At 41.7% G+C, this 20,167-nt stretch overlaps 1 long non-coding RNA gene across 2 annotated transcripts; it reads left to right on the top strand.

The window, feature by feature from the left end:
* The first annotated feature begins 41 nt into the window (after positions 1–41).
* LOC141583850 (uncharacterized) lies at positions 42–19,883 on the top strand. 2 transcript variants are annotated; one of them, XR_012516724.1, is made up of 5 exons: positions 42–167; positions 2,977–3,109; positions 9,444–9,523; positions 16,697–16,814; positions 19,620–19,883. It is a non-coding gene; the product is annotated as an uncharacterized LOC141583850 (long non-coding RNA). The 2 variants fall into 2 exon arrangements; XR_012516723.1 differs by lacking the exon at positions 42–167 and adding an exon at positions 1,471–1,636.
* Positions 19,884–20,167: the final 284 nt, after the last annotated feature.

Here is a 20,167-nt window from a genome sequence, read left to right as displayed (position 1 = left end):
TGCGTGGGAAGCCCGGGGCCCCGGCACCCCGCCCCTGCTCCTGCTCCTGCTCCGTAGCCCGGGATACCCCGGGTGCCGTTCTTTGAGAGCTCCTTTAAAGAGGCGGTGCTTATTTCCTCGACTGGCCTTCTGGAGACGAGTGACACACGGAGCGGTGGAGTGTAGGGGTAAGAAACAACGAGATAGGAAATTAGCGGAGGTCATTTGTCCGAGGGAACCTAATGGTTCTTCCAAGCCCTGGAGCTGCAAAATGTAAAACAGAAATCTGGGAGTTTAATTTACAAGCATAAATGTGGTGCTGGAAGTCACAGCACAAATTAGTGGTAGAAGCAGTTTTTAGAACCCAGGTTCTTTGATCAGGAGCACAACGTTTTTCCAGCACGCATATCATTTCCCAAGTCCTAGAACATGTTTCCTCTCGGTTCCCATAGCAATTTCACCACACTGCTCTTTAAAAAGTCTCCATCACCTACCATGGTGTGTCTGTCCCCTAACCTACTAGATTGCAAGCTCCTGAATGGTGGCGACTGTGGTTAAACACATTTTCATTTCCCTTAAGCAATGCCCCCCTCAACTTGACCTTCAACAAATACAATAAGAATCTTAAAAATGATAAACTTAGCTACGCATCACACACAGCCACTCATCAGTCGTTCATGCATGTCTATATGTTTTATCCAATTATTCAACAAGGCACAGAGGAGGCAATATTTTTCAATATTTTTTAAATTTCAAGGTTCCTGACAAAATTTATGGCTTAATAATAATGACCATCTACATTTTGGCTGCATAGCTTCAATATAGCTGAATTATATCCCCAAATTCCCTGTAAATCAAAGATTCCTGTGCTCTTTGCCTAAATCTGCTTCATAATTTCTCCAAGTTTGTTCCAAAACATGTTAGTATTTAAGATATGCTAAAATTGCGTCAGAAAATGAAGAATGACTGCAGAGAGAAACACCAGAACAAAAGCCAACGCTGCCAATTATGCCTGTCACCTTAGGCCTCCTTTTTACCTTTAAAATAAGATTACTGGAATAAAAGATCTCTACATTCTTTTGTTGTTGTTGTTAAGAGCTGCCCTGGCTATGCTCCAGAACCTTGAAGGACCATACTGTGGTTCTTTGGGGGCTTGCCAGAGGCTCCTCATAGCCTTTGCAGCTCCACTGCAGATAGCTCTAGCATCATGAGGTGTGTCAGGTGATACAGCCCAAGAGGCAAGGTCGCCCTAACCACAGAGGACAGTGCCCCACTAAGCCCCTTCTTTTTCCTTTTTTTTTTTTTTTTTTTTTTTGAGATAGGGTCTCGCTCTGTTGCCTAGGCTGGAGTGCAGTGGAATGATCATGGCTCACTGCAACCCCTGCCTCATGGTCTCAAGCAGTCCTCCCACCACAGTCTCCAGAATAGCTGGGACTACAGGCATCTGCCACCATTCTCAGTTAATTTTTGTGTTTTTTGTAAAGACAGGTTTTCACCATGTTGCCCAGGCTGGTCTCGAACTCCTGAGCTCAAGCTATCCACTCACCTCAGCCTTCCAAAGCTCTAGGATTAGAGGCTTGAACCATAGCTCCTGGCCCTGAGCCCTTTCTTGATCTGACCTCATCACTAGCCACCTTCCACAACAACTGCTAAATGGGTAAGATCAGTATTCTCAAGGTCAACATATGCTGATTTCTAAACTCTAAGAGCTCTGTTAAGTGTCATAATACTTTCTTGTTCGTAGAGGTGCAAGATGTAGTAACATGTTTTTCATTCTAGGGAATATGTCCTGACATATCCTAGATCATTGGACCACTTCAGCATCCAAAACAATGTATAGTTTAGATAATACTATTGTACAGGATCATTCTTTGTTTTGATACATGTTCTATGCTTATACAAGATGTTAACATAAGGGGAAGCTGGGTAAAGAATATATGGAAAATCTCTGTACTCTTTTTACAGTCTCTCCTAAATCTAAAACTATCCCCCAAATTTTTTAAAATAATTATTTTAAAATATCACCGATGTGGTAAACTCCTGAATTTTTGTGGAGTTTGTCCACCTCTGAAACGTATGTATTTCATCAAGGTGTCTAGAGAAGTCGTCCCCAACCTTTTTGGCACCAGCAACTGGTTTCATGGAAGACAGTTTTTCCATGAACAGGATGAAGGGGGTTGGTTTTGAGAAGATTCAAATACATTACATTTATTGTATACTTTATTTCTATTATTATTACGTTATAATATATAATGAAATAATTATATAACTCATCCTAATGTATCATCAGTGGGAACCCTGAGCTTGTTTTTTTGCAACTAGAAAGTCCCATCTGGGGGTGATGGAAGACAGTGACAGATTATCAGACATTAGATTCTTATAAAGAGCACACAACCTAGATGCCACACGTGCACAGTTCACAATAGGGTTCACACTCCTATGAAAATCTAGTGCCGCCGCTGATCAGACAGTGGGTAGAGCTTAGGTGATAATGCAAGCAATAGGGAATGGCTGTAAACACAGATGAAGCTTCACTTGCTTGCAGGCTGCTCACTTCCTGCTGTGCAGCTCTGTTCCTAGCAGGCCACCAACCAGTACTGGTCTGTGGCCCAAGGGCTGGGGACTCCTGATGTACAGTACAGGCATACACTTCATAAAAACATTTAGATCAGTAAGGGACCATGTATGTTATGATGATCCAATAAGATTATAAAACTATTTTTTACTGTACCTTTTCTATGTTTAGATATGCATATATACGCAAATACACTGTGTTTCAATGGCCTTGAGTTTTAGTACAGTAACATGCTGTACAGGTTTGTAGCTCAGGTTATGCCACATAGCCTGGGGGTGTAGCTGGCTACTACACCATCCGGGTTTGTGTAAGTGCACTCTATGGTGTTCATACAACCACAAAATCGCATAGCAATGCATTTCTCTGAGTGTATCCTCGTCGCTAAGTGACACATGACTGTACTTGTATTTCTTGCTCAACAGATCCAACTAACATTGTGGAAGACCAGTGTGATGCCATATGGTCAGGTCCCTTTGGAGTAAATTATGACAGAAAACAAGAAAATCAACATAGCCCTGGAGCAAGACTGCAAAAAGGGAAGATTGTCTGTACTATGTGAGTGTTATTTTCCCCTGGATGGGATATTGTTTTTGTTTACTATCTTGGTTGGGGAGACGGGGGTGGAAGCAGTTCCAGGAACTTGGAACTGCTTGGCCTTTCCTACAACAATAGCTCTTACTCTACGGTTAAGGACCAGTATGAGGTTCTGTGAACTGCTAAGTATGTCCGTTCCAATTACATGTTTAGGAACCAGGGAAATGACCACTAGGTTTGTAACGGAACACACTGAGAGACACTTAAATGAAAGCTCCATTTACTATCTGAATCCAGTGTGCCCCTACTCTCAGGGTTGGAGGGGGAGCTGGCGGGGAGATTGTGAGAGGAGAGGGGAGCATAATGGTACTTAGGACCCCTGGATATCCCTATCAACTTGGACCCTGAATCCGACATCCTTCAAAAGATCAGGTTATTCTTCTTTCCTCCATCAGTGGTTATCCAAAGAAATGACCACAAATCACTCTGAAGAATGACTGAAGAAATCTATGTGTATATTTGTGATGGTGTTCTGGATCCTTCCTCATAGACACCAGTCTCTCCTTTGGACCATGAATTCTAGGTCTGAGAACAGGCTCCAGTCTTGATATTGGGCAAGAGATGATGATTCTTCTTTGGAGTGATGTCTAACCCAAGCCTTCCACCATTTCTTGATCTCTTCTGATTCTGTATTAATCAGTACCCTTTCTGACTGCCCATTTATCTTATCCCTGGAAATGCTGTGATCTGCTAGCCATCTCTATAGGTCAGTTCAGGACCCCTGGCTCCCACTTCTACCTTGCTATCCAGTGTGGCAGTGAGGTTGCCATGGCTTCTCACAGTTATCTCTGCTTTTTTGGAATCCTTTCATCCTCATTGCTACTAGAAGTTTCAGTTCTTTAACAGCGCCTTCCATCATCAGCCCTGGCAGCTCCCATTTCTTGAGAGGAATCCTTTGGAGAGAGGGGGCAGCCATTGTTACCCACACAGCAGGTGGGTACAATTGCTTGCTGGGTAAACAGTTCAATGGCTACACCCAAGGTGGATTTAACAAGGGGATTTTATTACTTGCCACAAGTAAGAAGGACACCAGGATGGTTTCCCAAAGCAGTTCCTCCTGAATAATGGTGAAAGCAGGGCTTTTACTGAACCGGTTAGCTGAGCCAGTATGTAGAGATGAAGTAAAGGCAGCACAGGTGCAGGCAAGGATCATACTTCTACATATGTTGCATGTATAGAAAACGGCCAGTAAGCTCCTCCCTGGGCAGGGTTTTTAGTATGGTAATGAGGAGAGTTGACCAAAGTTCATCTCTAACTCAGGCATCTCTGGATTCAATGGGTTTTTATTTTTCTAGGACTGCAGAACTTTTTGAAAGAACAGGAACTCAAGGTGCAACAGTTACAAATGGGTACTTTTTCACAGTGCATACTCCAAAACCTGGGACCCTGGGGTTACACTACTAGTCATTAACAGCCAGAGCTCACAGCAGCAGGGGCATGGGTGGTCCATCCGGGAAGGGCCCATTAGCATCCACTGCAGATACATCACAAATGCTAAGTCAGTGTTAGCTTTTCTAAAGAATACATATAGCTTGTATGTGCCTAGAGTCTCTGCAGAGGCTGCAGAAGAAACCATTGCTGTAGTTGCTTCTGGGAAGTGAAACTACACCCCAGTAAACTGACATATCACTGTATTCCTTTTTGTACAATTGGAATTTTAACAGGTATATGTATTACCTTTTGAATTTTGAGGAGGGAAAAACTAAAAGCTTCTTTGAGGTGTCTACGCACTTAAAAAGTGGTGTTAATGTGCACTCTACTGTCCCGAAAGGTGATTCCCCACAAGTTTCTGAATCCTTCCTGACCCCAACAGCAGAGTATCACAGCTGATGAATTACTCAACCTCATGAGCCATTGACTTAATAGTCACATTTAATAGAGCACTCTCTGTAATGCTCAGGGACACAGTATGACACAGGAAATCCCAGGTCCTAGTTCTTATTGTACTTTTGTCATTATTGGGGTACTCTCTATGCCCATGTAATTGCTTCCTCCTCTTCAAAATGTGAGAGTAATGAGGGAAAATATGTGCTCAATAACAGACCTCAGGAAAGAGCCAAGTACATCACTGCCAGTAAAATTGGAACAAGTCTCTCCCAAGGTAACGAATGCAAGGAACATGCAGCCCAGTGCCAGCAGAGGCCACAGTACTTAAGTGGAGGCCCAGAGTGGCCCATTTATTATAGCCTACAGTCTCCCTGTTAGCAAAAATTTCTATGAATGAGACTCACCATCACCTAATATCATCAGTCATCCATTGAGATTCTGAAATTCAAAAGACATTTGAAATGAAAGGTTTTGATTTCTTGAGACGTGGAGTAAGCCACGTCTTTGGTAGCTGAGGAGTTTTGGTGCTGTATCAAATGACTTAGAAGTAGTGACAAATTTACATTAACACAGAACAGCTTTGAAGTTTAATTATTAATAGTTCTGATTATTTTCTTATTGCTCCGTCTCTCCCCTTCCCCATTCCCCACCCCCATCTTTATGCTGACTTATCCTGCTTGCCTCTCCAGACTCTCTGGTCTTTTGCCTCTGGCAGGGTTCAGCCAATGGGAGGCCCTGGCTGGACTCTGCAGGGTGGGCTGAGAAAGAGTCAAGGCTGCATTCTGCTGGCTCCCTCCCTGTGGGGCTGTAGGGCGGCAGTGGCTTTACACTTCACCTAAGGCCAAAGCTCCTTGTCTGGAGCCCAGTTCTCACTGGGTTCTGGAACCCACTCCCTGCCTTGTCCCTTCAGGCAAGGCCCACTGTATGATGGCCTAACTTCCTGTATCTAGTCTCAGGGTGCTTCATTGCCCTCTGTTAATTTCTCTTAACCCTGATTGTACCTTTGTAGTTGGCCTTCAGCTCTCTTTAATCATCCCTTCTGTGCCAAGTGTGTCACTTGTTTCTTGTGAAAACCTAACTTACATATTGATGGACTAAAATTTCACTTAGGCTAAAAAGATACAACTGCCAGAAAGTGCATTTAGAACCCTGGTGATGAGACACTCATCAAACATAGAAAAAAAAAAAAACTGTTATCCTATTGCTACTACTCAGTACAAACCCTCTGTATCAGAAAGGAATGCCTTCCTCTGTAAGTTATCACAAACTCAACTAACTGTGGCTTAAACCACAAAAACATTTACTTTTAATTACATTTAATTATGTTACTTAAAGTGTAGAGATAGGTAGTCTCAGAATTAACTCTAACTTAAAAATGACATGCAGTGGCATGATCTCATCATAGCTCACTGCTGCCTGGGCCCTAGAGATCCTCCTGGCTAAGCTTTTTCAACTTCTTAGAAACAGGGTATTACTATGTTGCCCAGACTGGTCTTGAACTCTCACCCCAAGCAATCCTTTTGCCTCAGCCTCCTGAGTATTTGAGATTACAGGCATGAACCACAGCACTCAGCCAACTCAGATTCTTTCTCTCCTTCTCCTCTGCCTTCCTTAGCATATTGGCCTTACATTTTTATGTTTATTGCCCTATGGCCACAAGACGGTTGCCACAACCCCAGACATCACAGTCATATCCAAAGGCAAGAAACAATGGGTAAGGCACAGTGGCTCACGCCTGTAATCCCAGCACTTTGGGAGGCTGAGACAGGCAGATCTCCTGAGGCCAGAGTTCGAGACCAGTCTGGCTAACATGGTGAAATCCCATCTCTATTAAATATACCGAACTTAGCTAGATGTGGTGGTACATGCCTGTAATCCCAGCTACTCAGGAGGCTGAGACAAGAGACTTTCTTGAACCGGGGAGGCGGAGGTTGCAGTGAGCTGAGATCATGCCACCACACTGCAGCCTGGGCAACAGAGTGAGACTCCTTCTCAAAAACAAACAAAAAGAAACGTGCGTTACCTTTTCTCTGTTGTTTCCCTCAATAGTAACAACCTTTAAGGTGCAGTTCCAATCTCTTCATCTATATTCAACTCCCATTGAATCATCTCTGATGACCACATAAGCACTGTGAGATGGCCATCCAGAAACCTATACTGACTGTATTTTCTTATTTTCTGTGTTCTTGATGCTTTGTGATCTGAGGCCTCACTGAAGAACCGCCTGTCCTCAGGTTAGCTAAGTTCTTGAGATCCCACAGAACTCTCCCAGGACTGTGCCTTTCATAAGCAAACCAACTAATCCAGATACACAACCCCCACTTTCTCTAACTGGTTCTTACACTCCAGGCCAAGATTCCTCTGTCCTAATCACCCCAGAACCATGTACTGGGCAATTAGGGATAGCTTCTACCCACCCCCCTAGTCTGCCGAAATCGTAATAGCCTATCCTAAGCCTGCATTCCCTGCCTTGCCTCTTCCTTCCCATGGAAACCACAGTAAAGGCCTTTCCCATGACCCTCCTGCTTTGTGTGCATTTTTTACTTATTTCTTATTTTTTTATTTTTAGATATGAATTCTCGCTATGTTGCCCAGCTTTGTCTCCAACTCCTGGACTCAAGTGATCCTTCTTACCTTGGCCTCCAGAAGCACTGACAGGCATGAGCCACTGCACTTGGCCTGCTTGTGCGTTCTGACCAATCTTGGTGCTCCCCGCTCTGGGCCCAAGTGGAGTGACGTGTGCTCTCCTCTTGACTATAACAAACTATCTTTTCAACAGAAGTTATCTCCCCATCTCTTGGCTGCACCATACCTGAATAATAAGAAAACTTTGGAAAAACGAACCCCTTCTTTTCTTGGTGTGTTTCTAACCATTTGCCCTCTCTACCCAGGAACCAGCCCTGTGGAGTTCTTGGTCCTGGCCTACAATTGGTTATATAATACCATCCTTCCCTAGAGTGGGCTCATATATCCCATAGTCTTCCCACCAGAGCTTCTACAGCACAAACAAATCTTTCCTTGCTAATATTCACCACATCTAGAAGTATAACTTAAGTTATGCCAAAGACCACATTCTTTCAGGGTTCAGGAGAAAGGAATAAGGGAGACTGTAGGAAAATAACTGCATATGCAGTCCACTAAGTTATTTAATGTTACTGTGACGCCAGAAATAATATATTATCCTCATTCTATAGATGTAAAACCAAGGCTCAGTGTATTATTTTCCTGTTGCTACTGTAACAAATTACTGTACATTTAGTGACTCAAAACAACAGAAAATTCGTCATCTTCTAGGTCTAGAGGTCAGAAGTCCAAAATCAGTTTTATTGAGTGACGTCAAGGTGTTGGCAGCATTGGTCCCTTCCAGAGATTCTAAGGGGAGAACCCATTTTCTTTCCTTTTTCAGCTTCTAGTGTCTGTGCTACTTGTTTCGTGACCTTTCCTGCATCTGTAAAGCACGTCTCTCCAGTCTATTTCTGACATCGCTTCACCTTCTCCTCTTCCATGGTAAAATCTCTCTCTGCCTCTCTCTTAGAAGGATATTGGTGATTACATTTACGGCCCACCAGATAATCCAGGATAATCTCCCCATCTCAAAATCCTTAATTTAATCATAATTGCACAGTTCCTTTTGCCATATATGGTAACATTCATAGGTTCCAGGAATTAGAATCTGAATATTTTTGAGAGCTATTCTTCAGCCTCCCATACTAGGAATCATGGAGCTAAAATCAAGGTGTCTGCAGTGCTGCATTCCTTCTGAAGATTCCAGGGGTTATTCCATTTCCTTGCCTTTCTGACCTTCTAGAGGCCACCTGAGTTCCTTTCCTTGTGGCTCCTTCCTCCACCTTCAAAGTCAGCTGTGTCACATCTTCACATCTCGCACTGAAAACTCGGCCTCCATCATCACTGATCCTTCACTAATTCGAACTCTTCTGCCTCTCTCTTTCCTTTATAAGGTTGGGCCTAGAATTACCCAGGAAAATCTCATGTGCAAAGTCCCTTTTTCCATGTAAGGTAACGTAGTCACAGATTTAGAAGATTAGGAAATGAACATCTTTAGAGGGGGCCATTATTACTGCCTACCACATATGGATCAAAAGCAGTCCTGTGGTTGCCAGGGAACAGGGTGGGAAGGAGAAGGGAGGGGCTACAAAGGAGCAGCAGAACACTTTTGGGAAGAAGGTTAGGATTATCTTGACTTGATGGTTTCATGAGTTTACACATATGTCAAACTTAAATTGTACCTTGATATGCTTTGGTGGTGTCCCCACCCAAATCTCATCTTGAATTGTATTGATAGTTCCCATAATTTCCATGTGTCCTGAGAGGAACCTAGTAGGAGGTAACTTAATCATATAGGCAGTTACACATGCTATTTCTGTGCTAGTGAGTGAGTTCTCACAAGATCCGACGGTTTTATAAGGGACTTCCCCCCCACCCACTTCACTCTCATTCTCCTTCCTAGCACCACGTGAAGAAGGATTTGTTTGCCTCCCCTTCCACCATGATTGTGAGTTTCCTGAGCCTTCCCAGCCATGCAAAACTGTGAGTCAATTAAACCTCTTTCCTTTATAAATTACCCAGTCTCAGGTATATCTTTATTAGCAGCATGAGAACAAACTAACACAGACCTTTGAATACGTGCAGTGTGCTGCATGTCAATTATACCTCAATAAAGCTGTTAAGATAAAACTAAATGAGAAAACAAAAACAAAACAAACAAAAAAAAAAAAAACTGAGGCTCAGAAATCTTGACCAAGTCTGCAGAACCAGGTGGTGGGTGTAGCCAAGATGTGCACTCAGATGAGTCAATGACATGCAGAAGCCCATGCCTTTGATAGTGCCTCACTTCTTTATTCTCTCTTTTGTATAATTGAGATGGTAATACTTGCTCCTGAAAAATGGGGACACATACTAGATGCTCAATATATGATATTTCCTTTCCTTTACCCTTGTAGACCTACCGACTAGCCAGTGTCTAAGTATCCTGGTGTGTATTCTGTTTTACAGAACCTGAAAATGATTACTTTCTTCATAAAAGAGAAAGGTATCCAAGAAAAATACCATATGAAGCCAACAGAGTAGCAAATAGGCCTTACCTTCAGGTATTCTAGCTATAAATGTCCCAGGCTATAAAATGCAAAGCAACACCCAGGATCAGAGATACATGCATTATTCGCAGAAATCTAGGCTGGTTCATTGTGTTGCCTCGTGATGAGAGACATTTTCCAGAAACAAATAAGGGGAGGCAAGCATGTGGAAGCTGCCCCATAGTTAGAAACAATGATATGAAAAATGATTGTGGTATCCAAGGTCACAGAGCTCCTTTGACTGATGTGCCATGCTTGTGTCATAGTGGTGAAATGAAACAAAACAGTACTCCTGGCTGGTCAAGAAACCCGTCTGTTTCCAGGATTTCCTTAAAAGAAGACAATGTCATTTATGTGTTTTTATCCTTTGTCATCAATGTGTTCATGTGTTTAGAAAACAATATCTTCTATTCCTGGATAAATTGAAAATAGCTTGAAAAAAGAGTCCTCATTTCCAGTTTCCACTGGAATTCTTCCCAGAATACTGCATACCATGGCTTCCCTATCTTGGATGGGGCTGCCCTAGGCTATGATTCAAGTTCACCTTGGATTCTCTTCCTGTCTTGACCTCTCTATTCGTCTATTCCACCAAAGTCATAGATGCTTCATGATCACATGCAGCTTATGTCGGTCACGTCAATCAACTTAGGGAAATAGGAATAAATAAGTCAAGCAAAGACGAAACACGAAAAACAAAAACAAGATAGGACAGAATAGTAGATATCTCAATCCTCAGTTTGTCACTGTAAAACGCCATCCAGTTCATCAACCTGCAGGCAAACTATCAATAAGAAGTTAATTTCAGATTTATAGTCATAGTTTCTTAAATGCTAAGCATAGCAAAAACAGCCAGATGCAACCCAGTTCCACTACCACGTACCAACTCTATATTTGAGGCAAACTAGTTTGACTGCCCTGAGCCTCAGCTTTCTCATCTGCAAAATGAGAATAATAAATAATGCCAGCCTTGTGGAGCTGTGGTGAGGTGCTAGTACATGTAGTAGATGCTTAACAAATGAGAGTTGTCTTTTTTCTTCTTCCTTCTCCTGTCCATCTTTATCTAATTTGCCTTATGAATTTGTTCCAACTAAATGCTTCAGGGGAGATGAAAATGTGAATGTCAATCAACCTAGAAAGAAAGTGCTTATGCACTATGACCCAAGGAGAACCATTAGTTCTCAAAAGCACTGAGAGAGTAAAGTTGTGGCCTGCAGCCACATTTTGGCACTGAATCATGTCCTGTTTAGCGTTGTTCACTAATTATTTCAAGTTATTTCCCCTCTCTGAGATTCCATTTCCTAGCTAGTTGCAGCATGAATTTGGATGAGATCCTCTTTAAGCCCTGTCTGGTTCTTCTCAGTTCTCTTTTCTGCTCCTCTACCCTCATTTACATATAAAAATTCAGAAACTAGAAACTAGAAACAACAATGGAAAGCTAAGCAAATCCCTTATACAGAGCTCAGATTCTCTTTAGTGTAATATCCAGGCACAGTTTGGGGCCTCTGGCTGCTGCCCAGAACTCTCACCATCCTGGACCATCCTGTCATAATACTAAATCAATGTCTGTGACACTCAGTTTTCACCCCTCAGCGAGCGTCTGATGACAAACAGAACTTCTGAGCACAGGAGTTCGAGACCAGCATCCAGAACAGTTCCACTAGAAAAGTTGGTTCAGAGAGTAGCTGAAATGGTCACATTTTGTGTTTGCTCTTAAGAACCATGCTTCTAAACTTTAGCTATGCATTAGAATCACCTGGGGAGCTTTCAAAACAGCAGAGATTATAATTATATTTGGTTTAGGATGGGGCCTGGGCAGTGGCATTTTTAAAAAGCTCCCCAGGCAATTGTAAGTGCATTCAAAATGGAAAATTATTGATTTAGGTCAGATACTGGAGTGTAATTATTGGGGCCCCGCTCTGAGTTTCTGGGCACACCTGCAATAACCAGGCTCTAAGTAGGGCTGATGTTGGATGAATCAATGGATGAATGAACAAATAAGCATGAGATAGTATAGTGGAAAGAGTACTGGACTAAAGGCCGGAAACCATATTCCCAGCCCTGGCCCAATCACTGTGTAAATACTGTACAAGCAAATATTTTCCCTGAGCCTCAATTTACTCTCTTGTGAAAAGGGAATAATAATATCTCTTTTATGTGAAGATAGTGCATATTAAAGTGCTTTGCGTATGTATACATTATGTTGAGAAATTGTTTAAAATAAATAATAACAGCCATCCTGGCCAACTGTTTTGTTTTTTTTTTTTTTTAAATAAAACATGGAACTGTGAATTGATGCAGAAATTCACTGTAGGGTCGGAGTGGGAAGCAGACCCCACGCTGCGGCCATGTGGTTCATGTTCCCCTAGTTCAAGCCAAGAGTGATTACTGGTTTTGGGGATTGCTATGTCTGTGCTCGGCTCCCCCATTCGTATGTGGTAGCCTAATCCCCAGTGCAATAGTATTTAGAAGTAGAGATTGGGGGGGTGGGTATTAATGCCCTTATAAAGAAGCCTCCAGAGAGCGCCCTCTCCCCTTCCATCATATGAGGACACGGCAGAAGGCACCATCCATGAACCAGGAAGCAGGTCGTCACCAGACACTGAATCTGCCAGCACCTTGATCTTGGACTTCTCAGCCACTAGAACAATGAGCAATACATTTTTGTTGTTTGTAAGCCACCCAGTTTATGATACTCGTTTTTCTTTTTCTTTCTCTTAAAAAAAATTTTTTTTGAGACCTCTGCCTCCCAAGTTCAAGCCATTCTCCTGCCTCCTGAGTAGCTAGCATTACGGGCACGCACCACCACACCTGGCTAATTTTTTGTAGTTTTAGTAGAGACAGAGTTTTGCCATGTTGGCCAGGCTGGTCTTGAACTCCTGATCTTAGGAGATCTGCCTGCTTCGGCCTCTTAAAGTCCTGAGATTACAGGCACAAGCCACCATGCCCAACCTTTTGAAAAATTTTTTGAGACAAGATTTTGCTTTGTTACCTAGGCTGCAGTGCAGTGGTACGATCTCAGTTCACCGCAACCTCCCTGTCCTGGGCTCAAACAATCCTTCAGCCTCAGCCTCCCAAGTAGCTGGGACCACAGGAACCACCACCACGCCTGGCTAATTTTTGTGTTTTTTGTAGAGATGGGGGTTTCACCGTGTTGCCCAGGCTGGTCTCCCAACTCCTGGGCTCAAGTGATCCGCCCACTTTGGCCTCCCAAAATCCTGGGATTACAGGCATGAGCCGCCACACCTGGCCTGGTTTATAGTATCTTATTGTAGCAGCCCTAATGAACCAAGACAGAGATCATGAAGCCACGCTGACTGACCAGTGTCCCAAGCCCTGCCAACAAGCCTTGCACCCCAGGTCCCACTAGGGCCCCTCCCCAGCGGCCTTGTTGCCATCTCCCTTTTTCTCAGCACAGTGCTAGCTGTGATCAGCGGATGCATGATAGAGTGTCCCTGGATTTCTAACTTTGAGTGCAGCTTTAATACATGCCTTTGTCTTTTCTGCTGTAGCAACTTTCTGGACCACCATCTGATGACTTTGGAGTGGTTTCTTGCAAGGGACATGAGTCTGCTGACTCCTCAGTCTGGATGTCCCCGACTGCCACCTGTGAGAAGCTCCCACTCTCTTGCCACCAGCAATTTGGGCCCCCCACTAGTCAGACCAGTCTTGGCTCTTCATGAAGGGATATGTGGAATTCAGACAAAACACATGATGTTTGCCGAAGATCTTGCTGTTTTTATTTATGTTTTTAAATAACTTGTTTTTCTTATTATTACAAAGCAACACATGTTTGAAAAAAAATTGGAAAAACAAGACAAGCAAAAATTAAGAAAGTACAAATCTTCCACAAATCCCTCAATCTAAGAGAATCACTGTTTAATGTTCTTAACTTTGTGTATGCACACACACACTCACACACACACACGCATACATATTTAGAAAAATTGGATCATCCTATACTTAGCGATTTGTAACCTGCTTTTTCACTTAATAATGTCTCACTGCCTTAAAGAGTCATCTTGCCCTATTATTTACCTCAAGCCCTATGTGTCCACTTCTACTGCTCTGAGTTGCTTATGGTTATTTACAAACTGAGCAACATAAATTAGAGCAGGACAAATCAATAAAGTGTGCAGCCCTTTTCTAGCTAACTGATGGCTGGTAATCGGTGCTTTGACCAGTGGTGTCTGCTCAGCGACAATCCCTACATGTTATAAAATATTTGTTTCATCAAGAGCTCCAGGGCTCAGGTTGTAACAGAAACGAGTTTACAGAGCAGCCATACCCTTAAAACTGTGATGGTTTCTATGAAACTGGAAAATTCCATTGCCACAGCCAATGTCAACAGGCAAGAAAGGAATGCAGGCACTCAAAGGAAGGGAAGAACTGGGTGAACAGACTATGGGTAACTGACAACAATTCTGTGAAAATGACCAGAAGGCACTGGCTTCTGTCATCGGGTTTCAGAAATTAGAGTCCAGGCATTGGCCCTCCCTGAAGCAGGTAACGTAGTAGGCCTATATGTGCTTGTTTAAAAAAGGAACCTAGGCTAGTGTTCTAGCAGTGATGGAACCAACTAACCACATCCCAGGAGCCCCCAGCCCTCCCCTGGGGCCTTGTCCCCCAATCTTACAATGTTCCTTGGCCAAGTGGCCACGTGCCCACACCACAGGCCACCTCAAGATTCTTACCGATGCTGTGCCTCAGAATGGGAAGCTTGATGGCTGCTGAGGGTAGGAGGTGGGGACTTGCAGGGAGAGAGTTGGGATTCGGACTGAGAGAGAGTGAGTGGTCACCACATGCATCAGGTGTCACACAAGGAGAGATTACATTCAGATCCCTCTAGGTTCCTACTTCTCACCAAAATTATTGCAGAAGTCTCTGAACTGGGCCCCCTTGTTTCCTGATGCTTTTCTTCACCATCCATTCACCAAAATGCCACCCAGAGTGATTTTGAATTACCTAATTAGATAATTCTTACTTAAAATGTTCTTTTCAATTATTTATGGACAGCAAGTAATACCTGCACATTGTTTAAAAATCAAACACAACCAAAAGGCCTATAATGAAAAACTAATATTAGTCTCTTGTCTGCTCCCCACCCACTGCCTGCCCACTTGCCCCAGTTCTGGCTACCAAAGGTGACTACTCCTAAACATTTTTTTTTTTTTGGCAGTTCTGGTGCTTAGCTTCATATTTCTAAATATCATGCTTATGTGTTATTTCCTGACCCATCAATTTTAAACTTTAAGTGGTCTCCTTTAAAGGTGAGGATTTAAATATATATATATGTATATATATATACATATATATATAGCTTTATTGAGGTATAAGGGACATAGAATAAGCTGCATGTATTTAAAGTGTACAAATTGGCCAGGACTTATGTTTTTCACCTATAACCCCACCACTTTCAGAGGCTGAGGTGAGAGGATCACATGAGCCCAGGAGTTCAAGACGACCAGCCTGGGCAACATAGTGTGACCCCATCTCTACAAAAAAATTGAAACTCAGCTGGGTATTTTGAGACCCTGTCAAGAAAGAAAGAGAGAGAGAGAGAAAGAAAGGAAGGAAGGAAGGAAGAAGAAAGAAGGAAAGAAGGAAGGAAGGAAAGAGAAAAAGAAAGAAGGAAAAGAAAGGAAAGAGAAACAGAGAAAGAAGATTAAAAAGAAAGATTTTATGCTAGAAAAAAAAAGAACAATGAATAAGCACATGAAAAGATACTCAGCATCATTAGCTGCTAGAGAAATGCAAACTAAAACCACATTAGAATGGCCAAAATTTAAAAACCTGACCATACCAAATGTTGGCAAAGATGCACAGGAACTAGAATTCCCACACTGCTAGTAAAAATACGAAATGACAGAACTACTTTGGAAAACAGCTTGGCAGTTTCCTAAAAAGGTAAACATGCACTTCTCATATGGTACTGGATGATTCAGCTACACCACTCCTAGGTGTTTACTCACTAAAAGAGAAAGCAGATGTCCATACAAAGATTTGTACAGGAATATTCATAAGAGTTCCACTCCTAGGTATTTACTGACTAGAAGAGAAAGCAGATGTCCATACAAATGCGTTCCTTGTACAGGAATATTCATAACAGCCTTATTGGTAATAGCCCCAAACTGGAAACAACCTAAATGTTCATTAAAACTGAATGGATGTATAAACTGTAGTATCAAGTTGGTGCAAAAGTAATTGTGGTTTTTGCATTACTTTTAATGGCAAAAAACATGATGACTTACGCACCAACCCAATATATCCACACAGTGGGCTACTACTCAGCAATATAAAGGAATGAACTATTGATATATGCCACAATATGGATGAATCCCAGAGTCATTATGTTGAGTGAAATAAGCCCGGTCAAAAGAGTACATACCATGTGATTCCATTACATAAAACTCTTGAAAATGCAAACTAATCAATAGTGACAAAGAACAGATCAGGGTTGCCTAGGAATGGTGGCAGGAAAGAAGTCAGAGAAGGGGGTGGCCAAGGGATGAGAAAACTTTGAGAAGTGATAGAGATGTTGATGTTTTTGATTGTGATGATGGTTCTATGGGTGTACCAAGACCAAATGTATCATATACACTTTATTTATTTTTATTGTTTTCTGAGACAGGGTCTCGCTCTGTAGCCCAGGCTGGAGTCCAGTGGTGTGATCATGGTTCACTGCAGTCTCAGATTCCTGGGTTCAAGTAATCCTCCTGCCTTAGCCTCCCGAGTAGCTGGGACGCCAGGTATGTGCCACCACACCTAGCTAATGTTTTTATTTTATAATTTTTTGTGGAGATGAGGTTTTGCCATGTTGCCCAGGCTGGTCTCAAACTCCTGGGCTCAATTATCCCACCTTGGCTCCCAAATGTTGGGATTACAGGTGTGGGCCATGGCACTCAGCTTATTCTGTCTTTATATTACATTGTTACATGTTTATATTTATATTATAGTCATATTACATTGATACATTTTATGATTATATACATTGTTTAACCAAGGGGTCAAAATTAACCTGACCAAAAATATGAATTCTTGGTTAATGATATTAATGATATCAGATGCTACCTGAGGTGATGCATTAGAAAAGATTCTACATTACAGTTGAAGTAGTCTTGCCTAAAATGCATAATTTAAATCACATCATAAGACAAAATCAGACAGACCCACGAGGGAAATTCTAAAACACAGCAAGTTTGTACTCTCCAAGAAAAGCCAATATCCAGAAAGACAAAGGAAGCTGAAGAACTGTGACACTGTATTGAATCCGAAACAAGAGGTTTCCCTGTTCAAAGGCCAGATCTAGCTCTAGACTTCTCTGGACTGGGTAAGCTTCAGCATCCAAGAGGTTCAGGGAAGAACATGGTGGCAGAAGTTTTTAGGCAGCAGTGGGTGTGAAATTCGATGAATTCTGGAATCACAGATCAGGAGGTGAATGAGGTGGTGGCTAGGGTGAGGTACAGGGGAAGGAGCATGGAGCTTTCGTGTCCCCTTGCAGCAGGCCATCCTCTGGGAGCCTCCACGTGTTCAGCTAGCCAGAAGTTCCTTATTCTTATATCTTCTTTGGTGATGGGTCTGTTCAAATATTTTGCCCATTTAAAAAAAGTGTTTTTTTTTTCTTACTATTGCATTTGGAGAGTATATCATTCATTCTGTATATAAGCCTTTTATCAGATATGTAGTTTGCAAAGATTTTCTATGGGGCTTATGTTTTCATTCTCTTAACTGTGTTTTTAGAAGAGCAGAAGTTTAAAAATTTGATGAAGGGCAGTTTATCAATTTGTGCTTTTTGCATTGTCTAAGAAAATGTTTGCCTAGCCCAACTTCATGAGTTTTTCTTCTATGCTTTTTCTCAAAGTTTTATAATTTTAGCTTTTACATTTAGGTCTGAAATACATTTTGAATTAATTTTTATACATGGTGTGAGATATGGATCAGTTATTACATAATTTTTTGCATGTGGATATCGAGTTGTTCCATCTCTATTTGTTGAACAGACTGTCTTTCCTGCACTAAATTGCTTTGGTCCCTATATGTGTGAAACTATTTTTGGACTCTGTAACTCTGTGTTCTGTTTCATTAATCTATTCATCTATCTTTATACCAATGCCAAGCATATTTGATTACTGTAGTTTATAATAAGTCCCCAAATCAGGTCATATGAGTTCTCTAACTTTGTCATTTTTGTTTTTAAAGTTGTTTTGGCTCTTCTAAGTCCTTTGCATTTTCACTAAAAATCAGTGTCAATTTCTGCAGACTCCTGCTATGATTTTAAATGGGATTACGTTGAATCTTTATATTAATTTGGGAAGAATTGACACATTAAAAAATATTAAGTCTCTGATCCTGGAAAGTCAAACCTAAAATATGGCCAAGCATGATGGATCACGCCTGTAATCGCAGCAACTTGGGAGGCTGAGGTGGGAGTATCACTTGAGCCCAAGAGTTCAAGACCAGCCTGGGCAACATAGTCAGATTTATCTCTATTTAAAAAAAAAAAAAAAAAAAAAAAAAGCAGAAATGCTGAAATATTCAGTTACAAAATTGCTTTTCTCTTGTTTTCTATTATTTTCTAATATAGTTATATCAATAGATAGTATTTTCTAAGAATTTGCCATGTGCCAAGAACTGTGGAATATTTAGTTTAAATGTTACAAAATTCTACCAAGTTAATATTATTAGTTCTGTGTCACAGATGAGGAAACTGTGAGAATCAGAGAGATTAAGGGACTTGCTTCAGAACACAAAGCTAGTAAATGGTGCAGCCAGACTTAGTGTATATTACCTTTATAACTTTAAGACCAGACTCTGTAAATTGCCTTCATCTAAACACTTAAAGCTTTATTTGAGCAAAATCCCACCGACTATACCTGTCCCTCCAATAAAAGCTAGCTCCAGCTTTTATTAGGTGAGACAACCAGTGAGAGAGAAGTTCATGGAATTGAGGGAAAACAAAAAAATAAAACAAAAGAAAACAAAACAGCTTCAAGTGCACCTGTAGCTCAGTCCCTGGACCGGTATTGCTGCAGGGGTGGCCCTTTGGCCAGGACATGGGACTGAAATGTGGGAAGGTGGTTTCTTTTTCTCTCTTTCTCCTTTTTTTTCGTACTTCAGAGACATCTGAATTAGCATTGTTTTTGAGTTCAGGAAAGAGAAAAGAAGCTATAGAACAATGCTCTTTCCTCGCTAATAAAGTCTATGTGAACTTCTATGGTTCACACTATCCTTATCACATCTGAACCTGGACATCATTTCCTAGTTTGACTTTAATTTCATGAATCACCCCTTGCGCTCCACGGTCATCCTTCCAAACAAGACAGAGACGCTGAAACTGAGGGGAAAATGACTTTCAGGGGATTCCAGAAACAGAAACTTTTCATATTAAGAATGATTTCTTTAAAAAGTAAATTTGAATTAAAGAGCACAATATTGTTCCTTAAGGTTACTGGTAAACAGGCAGTGCAGCCTGAGCCCCAGCACACAGAGAGTCAGGAAAAAGAGAGGGTATTTGGGGGTTGTCAAAATTTTACATTACTTCAATTTTGATTTAGGGAGGTGGAAAGATCCAGTCTGCGTCAGAACACTCCTAAAGGAACAACAGGAAGATAGAATGGGAACTTTGGGGTCTGACGTAATACAATTACTCCGCAAATACTGTCTGGTACTTAGCTCTTGAGACCCAAGAAGTGTCTTCAGATTGAAAGGACTACAGACCAAAAGGTAAGCTGGAACTGTTGCAGATTTCAGGGGGTAAAAAACAAAAGCATCACGCATTGCTTCTGAAAATCAAATTAGAGAGGAGAGTGAGAAGGAGCTATGGAATTTTTTCATCATTCCTTGTCTTCTCTAATGAGAAGTAAATAACCAGGTCTTTCCTGATTCATCTGACTTTGAAACACACACACACACACACACACACACACACACACACACACCCTAAAAATCCTATCAGATTCTCTTTCATATCAGAGAAAATCTCAACATGAGATAGGATGCAGAACATAAATAAAAGCAATTCTACAAGTGATAAAGAGATGGAAGACTCAGATAGCATGCACAGGAGTGTTTATTTCATAAGACAGACAGCTTTGGATCTAGA

The sequence above is a fragment of the Saimiri boliviensis genome, chromosome 1 (assembly GCF_048565385.1).
Source record: "Saimiri boliviensis isolate mSaiBol1 chromosome 1, mSaiBol1.pri, whole genome shotgun sequence".
Taxonomy (NCBI): Eukaryota; Metazoa; Chordata; class Mammalia; order Primates; family Cebidae; genus Saimiri; species Saimiri boliviensis.
The sequence above is the reverse complement of the archived record's forward strand: the minus strand, read 5'-3'. Positions and strand labels throughout refer to the sequence as shown.